This window comes from Mustela lutreola, chromosome 7 (genome assembly GCF_030435805.1).
Source record: "Mustela lutreola isolate mMusLut2 chromosome 7, mMusLut2.pri, whole genome shotgun sequence".
Classification (NCBI taxonomy): Eukaryota; Metazoa; Chordata; class Mammalia; order Carnivora; family Mustelidae; genus Mustela; species Mustela lutreola.
The window spans coordinates 87,689,544-87,706,890 of record NC_081296.1 but is presented as its reverse complement, the minus strand read 5'-3'; the positions used below and the strand labels follow the sequence as shown (position 1 = coordinate 87,706,890).

General features: G+C 39.9%; 1 long non-coding RNA gene across 6 annotated transcripts in view; it reads right to left on the bottom strand.

Annotated features, from left to right (window-relative positions):
* The window catches only part of LOC131836442 (uncharacterized), an 81,574-nt gene that overhangs the window by 43,678 nt on the left and 20,549 nt on the right, over positions 1 to 17,347 (bottom strand). For all 6 annotated transcript variants that reach the window (XR_009355607.1, XR_009355609.1, XR_009355608.1 and 3 more), the window contains one exon: positions 14,701 to 14,734. This is a non-coding gene — a long non-coding RNA (uncharacterized LOC131836442). The remainder of the gene's footprint in view (positions 1 to 14,700; positions 14,735 to 17,347) is intronic.

Here is a 17,347-nt window from a genome sequence, read left to right as displayed (position 1 = left end):
CTTTCCCCTGGGTGCAGGGCCTACTTTAAAAAAAAAAAAGGTACTATTTTAAAAATACTTATAATTCTACTTGATATCTGATCTGGCCCCCATTCTGCCAAGATGATCATTCTGGGAGCTTTCCCTTGCCCATCCATAGAGTTATACCAAGAATCTTGTGAAGTGCTCAGGCCTTAGGGTGTGCTTTGTGTATATGTTTCCTTTTTGTGTGTGTGTTTATGTTTCCTTTTGATCACCAGCCACCAGTCCACACAGGTAACAGGGCGTCTGCTATTCTCATCCTCAGCACTCTGAAGTGCCTATACCATTCTGGAAGCAAAGGAATCTTTTGCCAAGGTATCCTATGGCTTGCCAAGATGAAGGTGTACCCGATACAGCTCTTCCTTTCCAGAGTCTTGCTGCCTCCTCATGCTGGTACCAGAGAATAGAATGTATGTGCTTTTCTGCACTTCTCTAGGATTTGCAGGCCTCCCTGGTCCCTCCTCCTAACCACTTACCTGGAGCAATCTGTTTTTCAGGCCTTGTTTCCCTCCTCTGATTCTCTAAGACACCCCCACTTAGTGGTTCTCAAAGTACCACTGTGTGTTTGGGGTCCACAACCCCAGGGGGCCCCCAAAACTTTCTAAGGGGGTTGGAATAATCATAACTAATTTCATAATTATAGTAAAATGTTATGTGTCCTTTTTACCATGTTGGCATTTGCACCAACAATACAAAAACAATGGTGTGTGAAACTGTTTGTATTCTGGTACTAATCAGCACATGGGCACTGAAGGGGTCCAGAATAGGCCACTGTGGCACAACAGTTCTTTTGAACAGAAAGCATTTGAATTCCTTAAATCCCTTATCTGCCTTAAAGTAGAGCCTCCCAAAAGAACTCAGTTGTCATAACTCCCTTCCTTGGAGCAACCAGGAAGATTGACTTTTATCAACATAGACAAGGTACCCATACCACACCAAAGCAGAGAGGTGCCTACGGCCCACTTATCTGTCCAAAAGATCATTTGTTTTCCCATTAGTGCCCTTTCTCCAGCTTCCCCTTATTAGGAAGTCCACTGTTTTCTTTTCTTTTCTTTCTTTCTTTCTTTTTTTTTTTTTTGTAATAAGAGATTTTATTTTTAAGTAATCACTACACCCAATGTGGGGCTTAAACTCACAACCCTGAGATCAAGAGTCACACAGTCCACTAACTGAACCAGCCAGGTGCCCCCTACAATCAGTTGTTTTCTGTAAGTGCCCGTTTTCCTCTCTTCTTCCCCTAATAAGGTAGAATATAAGCCCCAAATTATTTTTTTTATTTCTTAAGATTTTATTTATTCATTTAACAGAGAGCAAGAGAAAGAGAGCATGAATGGGGGAGGGGCAGAGGGAGAAGCAGACTCCTTGCTGAGCAGGGAGCCCAACTTGGAGCTCCATCCCAGGTTGCCAGGAACATGACTGAGCTGAAGGGAGATGATTAACCGACTGAGCCACCTAGGACCCCCTGAAATTCTAACCACATCTTTGAGTCATACTTTTTGTGAATTCTACCGTATCCCTACTTGAATAAAAATAAAACTCTGTCTTTTGCTAACCTGTCTTCTGCCAGTTTAATTCACAGTTTACCAAGAACTGAATCTAACAGGGCATAGGCAAAGTTTTTTTCTCTCAGACAGCGTTAAACTATACCAGCTAGTGTTACTACATTCCCCACTACCACATACTTGCAGTAAAAAAACAAACCAGTTTCACTTAACAATTTCCTTGATGAAGCAGTAGAAAGTATTACTTTTATTAAAACTTGACCCTTTCATACTCTGTGCTAAAATAGAAAATACATACAATGTGCTTCAAATATAGTAATACTGCAGCAGTTGAATTGTGAGCTAAACTAGCTAAACTAGCTCACAGTTGATGAAAACACCACTGTCATTAAAAGAACAACCGACAAACATTTTGTTCAGACTTAGGCATTAGGCTGACATTCTCTAATTTTTAATTATGAGTAAATACATGAACTTAAATGAATGAATAAATAAATAAATAAAATGACAAAATGACAAAATTTGTCACCAGAAATAAAATTTAGAATTTTGAAAAATTTGTGGTGCTGAGTGGCTAAGTCTGTTGAATGTCTGACTTGATTTGGGCTCAGGTCATGATCTCGGCCTCCACAAACTGACTGAGCCACCCAGGCAAACCCCAATGGATATTTTTAAAATTTCATTTTCTTAGTGTGGAGGCCGAGAAAAATCAAGGCCATCCCACCTCAGGTTTAGCTTTAGCATAAGTACAGCCATCTCAGACCCCTGTGCCCAAGGGCTGAACTTTCCCCTACTTTACTTCAGTTTCAGGAAGCCCCACCCTACTTTAGTTCTAAGGCCCCCCACCCTACTTTAGTTCCAGAAACCCCCACCCTGCTTTAGTAACAGGAACCCATAAATACCCCTGCCTTAACTAAGCTCCTCCACTGCGTCAGGTATGCTCGGGCCCAAGCTTAAGCTTGTTGAATAAACCCTCCTGTGATTGCATCGGTGTTGGCTCCTTGGTGGTCTCTCAGACGCGAAAACTCGGGCACAGCACTTAGCATTAAGTACACTGAATGTGGGGCTCGAACTCACAACCCTAAGATCAAGAGTTGCATGCTCTTCCACATGAGCCAGGCAGGAGCCCCCTTTCTTTATCTATCTATCTATCTATCTATCTATCTTATTTATTTTTCAGGAGCCCCTTTGATGGAATTTTTAGGGGTGCAACTCTGTAGATCGCCTTTGACCCACCGGTAGCATATAGGGATGAAAACTGACAGACTGAATCTGGAGAGGTGTGGGTTCGACTTCTGGCTTAGCCCTTTACTCTTGGTTTGATGTTAGCAAAAGGTTGGCTCTCCAAGCCCTAGCCTTGTTTATTGTGGACTCCACATGGCTCAATTTCACACTGAAAGAAACAAGGTCCAGTAGCCAAATTCTTTCAAGAGGAATTCCCATCCTCATTTTTTTTTTTTCTTTTTTTCCAAACAACATAAAGGAGATCAAATTGTAACTCACAGCAATACTTAAAATCCTCCTTTTTCTTATTCTGCCAAAGCCGGTTCCAGAGAACATTCTTCAAACCTCTGCAAATCCCCTCCTCAAACCCAGCCTGCCTGCTGAGCAGTTTGTTTCTACCTTATTTCTCCCTCTTTCACCCCTTTTAGTTCTTTATTATGTATATTATTTAAAATTCTTGTTCTCCCCAATTTCCCTTAGCTTGCATTCTCCATAACAAAGGAGACCCTAGAAACCAGTTTACTGCTTTGCTTCCCCTGCAGTCTGGATTGGTGAGGACTCCCACTCCTCTCTTAATCCTGGGTCACAAAACACTAAGAACCAGCGTGGAAGGGAGAAAATTCTTCTAAGTTGAGAAGACACTGGGGAGCCTGGGTTGCTTAGTCAGTTAAATGTTCAACCCCTGATTTCAGCTCAGGTCTGCACTGGGCTGTGATGGGTGTGGAGCCTACTTTAAAAAAAAAAAAAAAAGAAAGAAAGAAAAAGAAAAAAAAGCTGAGAAGAAACTAAAAGACAAATTCTCTCTAGAGAGCAAGGAGGAAAGAACACTCATAGCAATAAATCTTGTCTGCCTCAGTCTCCAGGAGTTGTAAAGATTAAATGACCTGAAGTATAGGGCCGGACATGTGAAAGAACTTCTGCACAAGTATCACCCTTTCCTCATGGCCTGATTCTTAATCCAGGGCATTCATTTGAACAGATTCAGAATGAGCCTCCCTGAAATGTGCCACTTTGGTATGTGAATTACTTTGAATTGAAGTCAATCAAGGCCCAAAAGACTCAGGAAGACCTTTATCTCCCTGTTAAATGGCTAAAAGATTTCAGATAGGGCACGTGATCTGGGACGAAAACTACCACCAGAGAGACCTACAAAGAATATGGGCTAGATATGGTAAAATGGGGGGAAGTCAAAATGTAGGGATCTAATTCCTTTTTGGGTCCCATTGTCTTTGTATGGCAAGCCAGACATTTGTGTACGAAAGATTTATTCTTCCCATCTTCCTAAACATTATCTGCCTTCTCTTTAAAGTCTCAGACCTCTCTCTCCTCCCTAGCTCAGGATGGCGTATAAACCTTAACTGTCTTGACTACTTGTGGGTATCATATTCAAATGGGGTTCCTCTATATGTATAATTAGCTTTTTTCCTGTTATTCTTTATCAATTTACCAACCAAACTACCTACTACAGTATAGGAAAAAAATTCCCTTCTCAACACAGTCAATAAATATTTGTTAAGGGGTGCCTGGGTGGCTCAGTGGGTTAAAGCCTCTGCCTTGGGCCCGGGTCGTGATCTCAAGCCCTGCATCGCACTCTCTGCTCCACGGGGAGTATGCTTCCTCCTCTCTCTCTGTCTGCCTCTCTGCCTACTTGTGATCTCTGCCTGTCAAATAAGTAAATAAATTCTTTAAAAAAATAAATTAACTAAATAAACATTTGTTTAAAGATAGTCCTGGGTGCTACAGGAGATATAAAGTGAATAAAGGATGATCTTTTAAGCAGAAAGTAAGAAATCGAGCCTGGAGATGGAAAGACCAGTTTGAAGACAGTAATTGTTCAAGTAAACTTGCAAAGGATGTGAACTAGGAAATGAGACGTAATGATTAGAAGAGACATTGAACTAGTAGAATGGATTAAACTTGACTGAGATTCCTGGCTGGCTCAGTTGGTAGAGTATGTGACTCTTAATCTCAGGGTCATGAGTAACACCCCTTTGAGGATAGAGTTTACTTCAAACAACAACAACAACAAACTGGTAATTTGAGGTACAGAATGGAAAAGAAGACAGAGCTGAATTTTAAGCTTATAGCCTGGCTTGAGAAAGAACTGGTTAGATACATGATAATGAGCTTGGAACCAGCAGAACCTTCACAATAGCCTACAATAGAACATGTTGTTCTGAAACTCTGAGAAGAATAGTTAAATCTATTCAACTACCACTGCCCCACTGTCCTAAACCAAGGAGGCCTGAACATGACTAAAAGTCATCAAAATGAGTCTTGTGCTGATCTGATTATGTGATAGACATGCAAATCTGTATCTTCATTTTTTCATTTGTAAGATAAGAATGCCAAAATTTACTCAGCTCCTAGAAGCACTGAGCAGCCATAGGAGACACTGGAGATTCTTATGAGAAGCCCCTGAGAATTTTAGTAGGCCTTTAATCCTTTTTGGATTTTGCCTATATAGATTGATGCATTAGAATAAGTTGATTCAAAAGGAATTGCTGATTTTCTGTCAGATTGACCCACAAAAATGGGCAATTTCCCAAGGTTTGCTTGAACCATGCTCCGCAATGCAGAATACTTAAAAGAGGGTTTTTATGGACACTGTCACATTGCTTTCCAAATCTGTTGGAAAGGCCATTGTTCCCAGAAGCCTATTATCTAATTTTATCACTAAACTCAAAAAGAGAGATGGTTTAAGTCTTCATTTGCATTTGAATAAATATTATGATTATAACAGATGGTTTGCTATGACGAAAAGAATATTTTTTGTCTACATTTTTAATTATAACATTCGCATTGCCTTTTACAATTTATAAAGAGTTTCTATCTATACTTTCTTTTTTAAATTTTTTTATTTTATTTATTTATGAGAGAGAGTACAGGGGAGGAGCAGAGAAAGAGGGACAAGCAGACTCCACGCGGAGTGCAGAGCCCAACGCAGAGCTGGATCTCATGACCCTGAGATCATGACCTGAGATGAAACCAAGAGTCAGATGCTTAACTGACTGAGCCACCCTGGCACCGCTCCATCTGTACTTTCTTACCCTACGTTCACAACTATGCTGTGAGATACATAACACCAATCGAATTATACCCTTTTTATAAATGAGGAAACAGGCTCAGAGGGATCTATTCATCAAGCAGACTTGAACCCAGGGCTAGAGATCTACATAGATAAATTAGAAATAATGATAAATATATACATTATATGTATAATTTTTACATAATATTTATTATAAGAAGTTAGCTATTTTATGCTAATCCGGAGGTATTTTGAACTTTGTGTTGAGTATATTTTGATTTTTTTTAAAAGATTTTTATTTATTTATTTGACACAGAGAGAGAGAGATCACAAGTAGGCAGAGCAGCAGGCAGAGAGAGGGGGGAAGCAGACTCCCTGCTGAGCAGAGAGCCCAATGTGGGGCTCGATTCCAGGACCCTGAGATCATGACCCGAGCTGAAGGCAGAGGCTTAACCCACTGAGCCATCCAGGCGCCCTATATTTTGATATTTAAAATTAATTTACTTTTGGGGCACCTGGGTAGCTCAGTCAGTTAAATGTCTACCTTAGGCTGAAGCCATGATCCCAGGGTCCTGTGATCAGGCCCATATCTTCAGACTTCCTACTCATCAGAGAGTCTGCTTCTCCCTCTCCTCCCCAACCCATTCATGCTCTCTCTTTCTCTTTCTCTCTCAGATAAATACATAAAATCTTAAAAAAAAAAAAAAATTACTTTTGTATGGGGGAAGGGTAAAGAAGGCAGATATTATTCTGAAATAACTGTGTGTGTGTGTGTGTGTGTGTGTGTGCCCCCATTGACTGAAGTAACTTATTACCAGGCCTTCATTCCTTTGTAACATCTTTGTTCTTCTGAATGAAAGACCTACAGAGACTCTCTCCTTGACCAAACACTAATTAGGTTCTTCTGAAACCTTTTCTCAAATAGGCCTCGCCTTTGGCTTCTGTGTCTGTCTCTGCAACATCCAATTTTAGCAAGGATTCTGCTAAGTCAGGTTAGAGAGAATCTCCTGCCATTCATAACCCAGGTCTGCCTTTAGCAATAATTTTATTAAGCTGGCCTAGCCAGAATCCTTCCTTACCCATGATGTTTCCTTTTAGTAAGTTTCCATCCACTGACCCCCATACAGCCCTCTACCTATAAATCTCCAGTAGATCATGCTGTATTGGAACTGTGCCCAGTTCTACACTGAGGTCTCTTTTCCCCTATTGTAATAATTCCTGAATAAAATCTGTTCATACCAACTAAACTACTGCCTGGCTCTGATTTCCCTTTTTTTTTTCTTTCCTTTCAAAGATTTTATTTATTTGAGAGAGAAAAAGAAAGCAAGCAGGGGGGAGCAGCAGAGGCAGAGGGAGAAACAGGCTCCCCACTGAGCAGGGAGCCCACTATGTGACTCAATCCCAGGACTCTGGGACGATGCCCCGAGCCAAAGGCAGATGCTTAACTGACTGAGCCACCCAGGAGTCCCTCTGATTTCCTTTAACAAGATGTTCAAAATGATGGTGATTTCTGGTTTCCTATGGTCAGTTGAAAAGTTTTCCTATGGTCAGTTGCCCTAAAGAGGCTTACAAAGAATTTCCCAAATGTTTTCCAATTCAGAAGGATGAGCCTTTGAAGACTCTTTACTGTGTGATCAGGCGGTGAAAGAAATTATCTCCATTGTCACTGTAAAACCTTGGGAAAATCTCCATTCCCTTCTGAACCTCAGTTTTTTTCATTCATAGAGATAAGGAAGTTTGATGAGACCAACAGTGTTCAGATTTTTTAGTTTCAGATTTCCAAAGAAAATTGAAGGTGGTAGGAGACAAAGAATTGCCAATTTTTTATTTTCACAAATACAAAATTTAAAAAAACGAACATATCACTTACAATATCACAATAATTTCATACGGTTTAAACAACAAAAAAAGTACGTTAGATATAATCTGAGCAGAGAATTCCTCCCAAAATGACAGTTGTGAAACTTACTCTGACATTTTTTTTTTTAAGATTTTTTATTTTTTTATTTATTTGTCATAGAGAGAGAAGCGAGAGCAAGCACAGGCAGACAGAGTGGCAGGCAGAGGCAGAGGGAGAAGCAGGCTCCCTGCCAAGCAAGGAGCCCGATGTGGGACTCGATCCCAGGACGCTGGGATCATGACCTGAGCCGAAGGCAGCCGCTCAACCAACTGAGCCACCCAGGCGTCCCAACTCTGACATTTTCACTAGAGATCAGAGAAAACTTTGTTATGGACTTGGCACTGGTGACAGTCAAGACACCAGAGGCCCTCCTATATCCCTCTCACAGGTTTCAGAACATTCTACCTCAAAATATGGTTCTTGGGCATATTCAATATTTTAAGCTGAAAGACTGAGAAACAGCAGGTGCAGGAAGGACTTCCGAACTCTTCTGCTCCTCTGAAGCAGGTCATAAGACCCTCTCCTGGGAAGTGCACTCCCTACACTCAGAGGAAATCTCTGAAGATGGAGGGATGAGGAGTCCACACAGGCCTTGCTAAGTTCTCCCCAGTTTACTACCCTTAGCCCAGACCCTTTTGTTGTATCACAGTTTTCTATGACTTTCTACTCTTCATCAGACCTAGTATAAAAAGTCTCAGGCTTAGGGGTGCCTGGGTGGCTCAGTGGGTTAAAGCCTCTGCTTTCGGCTCAGGTCATGATCCCAGGGTCCTGGGATTGAGCCCCGAGCTGGGCTCTCTGCTCTGCAGGGAGCCTGCTTCTTCCTCTCTCTCTCTCTCTCAGCCTGCCTCTCCACCTACTTGTGATCTCTGTCTCTGTCTGTCAAATAAATAAATAAAATCTCAAAAAAAAAAGTCTCAGGCTTAACTGTGCTTGTTCAGGTTTTCATTTCTTTACGAAGGCTCCCATGTCATGTAAAACTTCTATTAAGTAAATTTGGGGGCACCTCGGTGGCTCAGTCAGTTAAGCATCTACCTTTGGCTGAGCTCATGATCTGAGGGTCCTGGGACTGAGCCCCACGTCGGGTGCTCTGCTCAGCGGGTAGCCTGCTACTCCCTCTCCCACTGCCTGTTGCTCCCCATGCCTATTCTGTCTTTCTGTCTGTCAAATAAATGAATCTTTAAAAAATAAAATATTAAAAATAAATAAATTTGATGCTTTTCTCCTGTTAATCACTCTCTGTCAGTTTAGTATTCAGGCCCAGCTGGGGACCCTAAGAGTAATGCTGGAAAGCTTTTCTTCCCATACACCTTCTGTTTCTTTCTTTTTTTTTTTTAAAGATTTTATTTATTTATTTATTTATTTATTAAAGATTTTATTTATTTATTTGAGAGAGAGACAGTGAGAGAGAACATGAGCGAGGAGAAGGTCAGAGGGAGAAGCAGACTCCCCATGGAGCTGGGAGCCCGATGTGGGACTCGATCCCTGGACCCCAGGATCATGACCTGAGCCAAAGGCAGTCGTCCAACCAACTGAGCCACCCAGGCGCCCCGATTTTATTTATTTATTTGACAGAGAGAGATTACAAGTAGGCAGAGAGAGAGAGAGAGCAGGAAGCAGGCTCCCTGCTGAGCAGAGAGCCCGATGCGGGACTCGATCCCAGGACCCTGAGATCATGACCTGAGCCGAAGGCAGCAGCTTAACCCACTGAGCCACCCAGGCGCCCACACCTTCTGTTTCTTTATTACTAGGTGTTAATCTATCCTGGATAGATCTTTTTTTCTTTAAATTAAATTTATTTATTTTCAGCATAACAGTATTCATTATTTTTTCACCACACCCAGTGCTCCATGCAATCCGTGCCCTCTATAATACCCACCACCTGGTACCCCAACCTCCCACCCCCTCCTGGATAGATCTTTGATAATAATGCCATGAGTTGATCATCAGTGAACAGATAAGGGCATTTTTGTCTAAAACGTGGCAACAACATCCAAGCATTAACAAGAGGTGCCAGCTTCAGAATTAGAATTAGTGGGACATCCTTAAGGAAATTTGGGGCTTGTGTATCCCATGACCTCTACCATTCTCTGTGACTCAAATGCTATCTGCAGTTTGCTATTATTTTTTCTTTTTCTTTTCTTTCTTTTTTAAGATTTTATTTATTTATTTGACAGAGAGAGAGAGATCACAAGTAGGCAGAGAGTCAAGCAGAGAGAGAGGGGGAAGCAGGCTCCCCACTGAGCAGAGAGCCCGATGTGGGGTTCGATCCCAGGACCCTGAGATCATGACCTGAGCCAAAGGCAGTGAAACAGCCATTTTTTGCATTATCTTCTGCTTCCTCTCTCAGGAAACAAAAAATCTAAACCAGCCTCTATTTTAATACAGATCAGAATCTGCTTAGAAGCAAAATTTCCTTGTGAGTCAGAGACAAAGATTTAGGAAATAATTTGAATGTCATACTCTTTAACTTGTTAATACTGTTGTTTAACTTAAAATGTTTGCTTTTAAATGATTTTTAAAATTATATGCGTTTATTATAAAAAAATTTTTAAAAAGCATAAAGTAAGGTAAAAATAACTCAGAATCCCATCATCTGGAAGAAACAACCATAAATATTTTAGTGGATATTTCTCCATTCTTTTTCTACAACTATGTACAGACTTTTAAAAAGTGGGATCAGACTTTACTATTTTTAGTGCTTTTTTCACATATAACATTTTGTGAGAAAAATATGAGTTTTCACCATCATTTAGTATTAGTGTATCCTAGGAATAGACTTACATCATTTTCTTGATTTTTATTGTTTCAATTTTTCAATATTATATAAAAAGATATTCTGAACATGCCTGTTCATTTTTATTTGTACCCCCATTTCTTTCCCATTCTAGTACAAATGCCACTGTAAGAACGATGAATCAGAGGGATGTATACTTAAACAAATTTAATATAAATTACTCACCAAAAAGGGCATTCGCACAAATGTTAAAATGTTCCCATTTCTGGGCACTTGGCTGGCTCAGTCAGTAGGTCATGGTACTTGGGATGCCTGGGTGGCTCAGTCAGTTAAGCACCTGCCTTTGGCTCAGGTCATGAACCCAGGTCCTGGAATGGAGTCCTGAACTAGATTCCTTGCTTAGGAGGGAGCCTGCTTCTCCCTCTGCCTCCTGCTCCAGCTGCTTGCTTTCTCTCTCTCTCGCTCTCTGACAAATAAATATATAAAAAAAAAAAAAAGAAGAAGATATGGGACTCTTTTTTTTTTTTTTTTTTTAAGATTTTATTTATTTATTTGACAGGGATCACAAGTAGGCAGAGAGGCAGGCAGAGAGAGAGGAGGAAGCAGGCTCCCGGCTGAGCAGAGAGCCTAATGCAGGTGGGGCTTGATCCCAAGACTCTGGGATCATGACATTAGCCTATAGCAGAGGCTTTAACTCACTGAACCACCCAAAAGCCCCTGTTATTTAGTTTTAACATTGGTTATGTTTTTGTATCAATAAGTTTTACATTTTTATGTAACCAAAGCTATGATTTTCATTCATTTGTTTTTTTTGCCTTTATTGTTCTTTGTCCTTTTTTTTTTTTTTTTTTTCGCTTAGGAAAACTCCTATCTGGCATCAAATTCATATTCATCTATAATTTCTTTCACTTATACATATGATTTCTGTTGTTGAATAGTGTCTAGAATTTGGGGCACCTGGGTTGCTCAGTTGGTTAAGCAGCTGCCTTTGGCTCAGGTCATGATCAGGGTCCTGGGATTGAGCCCTGAGTCAGGCTTCTGTGCTCAGCAGGGAGTGTGTTCCTCCCTCTCCCACTGACCCTTCCCCCATTCCTGCTCTTACTCCCTCTCTTTCTCAAATGAATAAATAAAAAATCATTAAAAAAAAAAAAAGAGAAGAATTTGGGGCACCTGGGTGGCTCAGTGGGTGAAGCCTCTGCCTTCAGCTCAGGTCATGATCCCAGGGTCCTGGAATTGAGCCCCGCATCGGGGCTCTCTGCTCAGCAGGGAGCCTGCTTCCCTCCACCCCACCGTCAAATAAATAAATAGAACCTTAAAAAAAAAAAAAAAAAAGAATTTCCCTCATAAGGTTAAATTAAGTGGGAAATGTGCTTTATCCCAACTTTAGTGTTTCATCAATCAGTATGATATTGGTAATTGGTCTGAAATTCCTTAACTGCTGAATTATTACTATCTTATCATTCATATTTTCTCTTCATAAATACTGTTGAGATCAGTTTGACATTATTTTGTATTGTAGAGACAGAACTTAACCTAAAATGCAGATCACCAAATAAACAGTAGAAAGATACCTTGGGGGACACCAGGGTGGCTCATTTGGCTAAGTGTTTGCCTTTGGCTCAGGTCATGATTCTAGCTAGCATCCTGGCATCGAGCCCCACATCCAGGTCCCTGCTCAATAGGGAGCCTGCTTCTCCCTCTCCCTCTGCTGCTCCCCCTGCTTGGTGTGTGCTCTCTCTCTCTGTCAAATAAATAAATCAAATACTTAAAAAAATATATATATATGTATACATATATACATATAAATATGTATATATACATATACACACGCACACACACATACACTATCGGGGGTGCCTTGTGGCACAGTCTATGAAGTATTCAACTCTTGTTTCAGTTTGGGTAGTGATCTCACAGTGGTGAGATCAAGCCCCAAGTTGGGCTCCATACTCAGTTCAGAGTCTGCTTGGGGTTTTCTCTCCCTCTCCCTCTTCCTGTACTGCTTGTGCTCTCTCTCTAAAATGGATGAATAAATCTTTTTTTTTTATCTTAAAAAAATAGTAATAATAAGATTCCTTGGATATACTATTTTAATAGCCTCCATAAAAATGTAAAATATACATATAGTTTATTATTTGATTCCCCCCCTCATTGATGTTGTTACTGTTATTCTTGTTACTAAAATTGAACATTCTTAGTATATTTATGGCCTACTTGACATTCACCAACTGGTTCATCTTTATTTTTTTCTGGGTTAAATATTAAGTTCAAATTTCAAGAAAGTCTACACATATTAATATTGAAATGTGTATTATTCCCTTTTTTTTGAATGTGTAATATTCCTAATTATCATTGCTAGGTCCTTAAGTATGGCAAATTTCTGATAACACAGACAAATGAAATAAAAAAGGGAGAGAAACTCTGTCAAATATCATGTAGTTTCAGTAATAACTATTTTAGTAATGACAATTCTTACAGAGCAATTGATTTTCAGCTAGAGGGTTCCTTCACTGTTCCAGACAGCCAATGTGTATTAAATAGGATCTCAGGTTCAATTCTCGGAAGGGTTTTGCTTAGCAACCTCCCAAGCTATATTAATTGAGAATGAATGTGGAGAATGTCTGTGTCTCTCAGGTTACTTCTAATGTTTCTTTCCAGACTCCACTTGACTTTCTACTTCTATGTTTATACTGTTTTTCCAAGTATTGTCTTTTAGCTTTTCAACAACTAATTTCTCTGCACTTCTGTCCCTTGTAAGTCCCTCCAGATTTGGTGCGGTCATAAGGATTCCTGCTTCAAAGACCATTAGAAAGCAGAACCAGTGCTATGCAGGCTAATGCTGCACAAAACAATTCTGAGTATCAAGGTCACAGACAAAGGGCACTACTCCAAACTGGAAAGAAAACAGAGTGTGCTTGGCACAAACTGTCACTGAACCCTGGTCTTTGCTTCAGGCAAATGCTTTCACCTGCATTCATCTGGTATCTCATTCTTGCTCTTGGTCAGAGTCAATGAAAATTTACTGCTAATTTGATACAAATAATTAAGGTGGTTCCTAGACCTCACTTGAAGGGTAATTCTCCCTATGGTATTAATATTTCTTTTTTTAAAAAAGATTTTATTTATTTATTTGACAGAGAGAGAGAGATCACAAGTAGGCAGAGAGGCAGGCAGAGAGAGAGGGAAGCAGGCTCCCCTTGGAGCCGAGAGCCAGACGTGGGGCTTGATCTTAGGACCTTGAGATCATGATCTGAGCCGAAGGCAGAGGCTCAACCCACTGAGCCACCCAGGCGCCCCTGGTATTAATATTTCAAAATCAAAGTGAGTAACTGGGCTTTTCAATTGCCCCATCGAAGCACTAACCAGACCCAGCCCTGCTTAACTTCTACAATCAAGCACAGTCTGGTATGGCTCTGGGTATGGTTTTTCCATGCTTGTCTAGCAAAAGCGGTCACAATTGGGTCCCACAGAAAGGATCACTAAATGGCTACTCGACCCTACATGTCAGTGCTTAACAAAGATAAACGTACTAGAAAATAATGGGAATATTTACTATATCACTTTTCTTAGGTTGCTGCCCCTGAGCAAAGGAGTTTAGGGTACTGAAGGTCATCTGAGGTGCTTATTAAACTGTAGCGTCCTGGACCCCAAATCCAGAGATTATGATTTGGAAGGCCACAAGTGCAGGAATCTCTATGTACCAAGTATCTTAAACTGATTCTAATGCAAGTGACCAGAAAACTTCGACTGCAGCTTTTACTATAGACTTGAAAGCTAACCACCCTGATTAGTACTATTATTGGCCAATTATTTTTAAATTTAGTTTCTCCATTTTCAAAATTGACAGTGAGACCGGACCCATCTGATTCCTTGGGGCTAGGTGAAGTTGAACATCATTATGTTGCGTTTATCCCAGAAGACTGACACCAATAGCCTGAACAGAAAGAACTGCCTTTTTTAAATGAATGAGTAATTAAAATAATAAGAAGTCAAAACCAAAATGACTAGAGAATGGAGAAAAACCTAAGAGGAGGGAGGATAACTCTCATCTAAGTAATCCAGAATCACCTCTGTGCTATACAGGTTCTCAGTCCTAACCCTTAATATCCTCATACAGCAGAAAGCTGGCACAGACTGCACTCCTTATGAGGCAAATTTTTCTCTGGTGTGTGGGCCCACCCTGCCTACTCAGGTGTGTCAAGCCTGATAATTTCTGAAGGAAAAATGTAAGCCAATGCTTTCCACCAACATCAGAGACTAGCCCTAATAAGAATAAATACAACCCACTTACCTTAATTATTAAATTCTCCTGGAAAGAATCTACCCTGAGGGAAAATGAAAAATATTAAAAATTAATAAACAAAACATTGAGACTTGTGGTTATTTCTATAGGGGAGAAGAGAGCAGGATGCAACCAGAGAGAACCACACAGCCAGGCTTCCAAGTTACAGGCAGTGTTTCATTTCCTAAGTTGGAAGTGAATACTAAGCTGTTCATTTTATTAATCTTTAAGTTGCTCATATATGCTTTATACAAGTTTTATATTTGATATAAATCACCTTAAATTTGTTTTTATTTTTTATTTTTAAAATATTTTTAAAATTTATATTCCATTAGCCAATATATAGTACATAATGAGCTTCAGATGTAGAGTTCAGTAAAGGATTTTTTTTTTTTTTTTAAAGTAATCTCTACATTCAGTGTGGGGCTTGAACTCACAAACCCAAGATCAAGAGTTACATGCTCTACTGACTTAGCCAGCAAGATGTCCCTTAACACCTTTAATTTTTAAACATTTTTATACTATAAAGCTGTATTTTAACACTGCAGTGTTATTTATAACAATAACAGCATAAAATGGAAGCAGCCTATCAGAATGGTTACAGTGAACATTGATGAGGGGAGGAGGAATCAAAAAAAAAGTGAACAGGGCGCCTGGGTGGCTCAGTGGGTTAAGCCGCTGCCTTCGGCTCAGGTCATGATCTCAGGGTCCTGGGATCGAGTCCCGCATCGGGCTCTCTGCTCAGCAGGGAGCCTGCTTCCTCCTCTCTCTCTCTCTCTCTGCTTGCCTCTCTGCCTACTTGTGATTTCTCTCTGTCAAATAAATAAATAAAATCTTTAAAAAAAAAAAAAGTGAACATTCGTCCAACCGTATGCTGAACCAATGGAATATTATTCAATTATTTAAAATATGATTTTGTACACTATGGGGCAAAAAGCTTATGATAGGGGCGTCTGGATAGCTCAGTTGGTTAAGAGTCTGCCTTCAGTGTGAGTCATGATCTCAGGGTCCTGGGATCAAGCTGCATTGGGCTCCTTGCTCAATAGGGAGCCTGCTTCCCCCCTCTCTCTGCAGCTCCCTCTGCTTGTGCTCTCTCTCTCTCTTTCTCTTTCTCTCACTATCTCTCTCTTTTTGTCAAATAAATGAAATCCTTAAAATAAAAAGTTAAAAAAAAAAGCTTTTGATAAGTTACCAAGAAATTATGTGACAAAATCCTGTAACTGGATGATTACAACCAAGTAAAACAATTCAACGATGAGAAAGTACACTACTGTGATACTGTAAAGGACTAGGAATGTGTTCCTCTTGCTTTGTTTCTCTAATGTTTTTTTAGTGTGGTCATGTTCTTATTAATAATTAAACCTTTTATAACAAAAAGACAAAAGATTTCTCTAGAAAGCATTGTTTAGTTCTATTGTAAATTAACGTGACCCGAAATCACACTGACTTCTAAGGTTTTTACAGGAGGAAGTTTTCATGTAAAATAGTAAAAAGTAAGAAAACAAAATCCTTCCCCTCACATGTTTCTCAGGAGCCTCTCAGCCTCTGTACCTCAGAGAACAAATGCCTTTTGCTAAGATTCAGTAGTCTGCCAAGAATTGGGTTTCCCCTCCTTTTGGTTCTTGTCATTGGCCAGCCTGTCTTTCCGTCACCAACGATCTCTAGTATCTTGGTCACACACACCTCACAGAAAGAAGCTGACTAATCTTAAAGCTGGGGCTGCTTCTTAGGCAACCTTTCACACAGTGCCCATTGCTACCCATTGCACAACATATTTGACTGGGAATGATAAACACGATGATTTACATTTGACTCCAGTCGCCTTGTCAGTGCCAGAAGCTGAAGTGTGTAAACATCATCCAGTGCCTTTAGAAAGAGGCTGACATTATGTTCCAGGTTCCTTAATGTTGTGTAACATGACAGAAGGAGGGGCAGGGAGCCTATGAGTAAGAATTCAGAAGCAGATGAAAATATTAGTCACTTTCTGCTTTATTTCTGAAAGAAAGGAAAAGCTGCCCACTTACACATTATAGCTACAAATAAACTTACTAACACTTAAAATTTAAAAACTAGAACAAGCAAACAAATCAACAGCCTCAAAATATACTTGTATTAATCTCTCAATAAGAAATAAGCACATCTCTGGACAAGAACATTGTTTCAGTGACTGAAATAGGTCAGTGGGCAAAAGCAATTGTCCTATTTTTTTTTATTATTATTTTATTTCTTTTCAGTGTTCCAGAATTCATTGTTTATGCTGCAATTGCCCTATTATTATTTAAAAAATACTGTAATAATTTCATCGATGTTACAATACAGAATGTGTGTGACTGTAGAAACCACTATGAAAAGAACGTTCTATGTTCTGTTTATTGAGACTGCAAGTTGCGTCTTACAAAACCCTGGAGCCTGCCCAGGTTAAGGGAAAAGAGGACGGGGAAAACCCTCAATGAAAGGAGAATACGGATTTTAGTTGTGATTTGTTCCTAGAATATTCTCTTGCCCAGATTGTTAAGTCTGTGGAATATGTAGCATATATAGTTCAGTCCATTTTCTGAAGCTAGATTAGTTATTTTTAGAGTCTTCCATCTCCTCCTGTGTACACAGTGTGACAGTAACGCTGATATAAAAGCCATGGGCAAATTTTGTTTGCTAA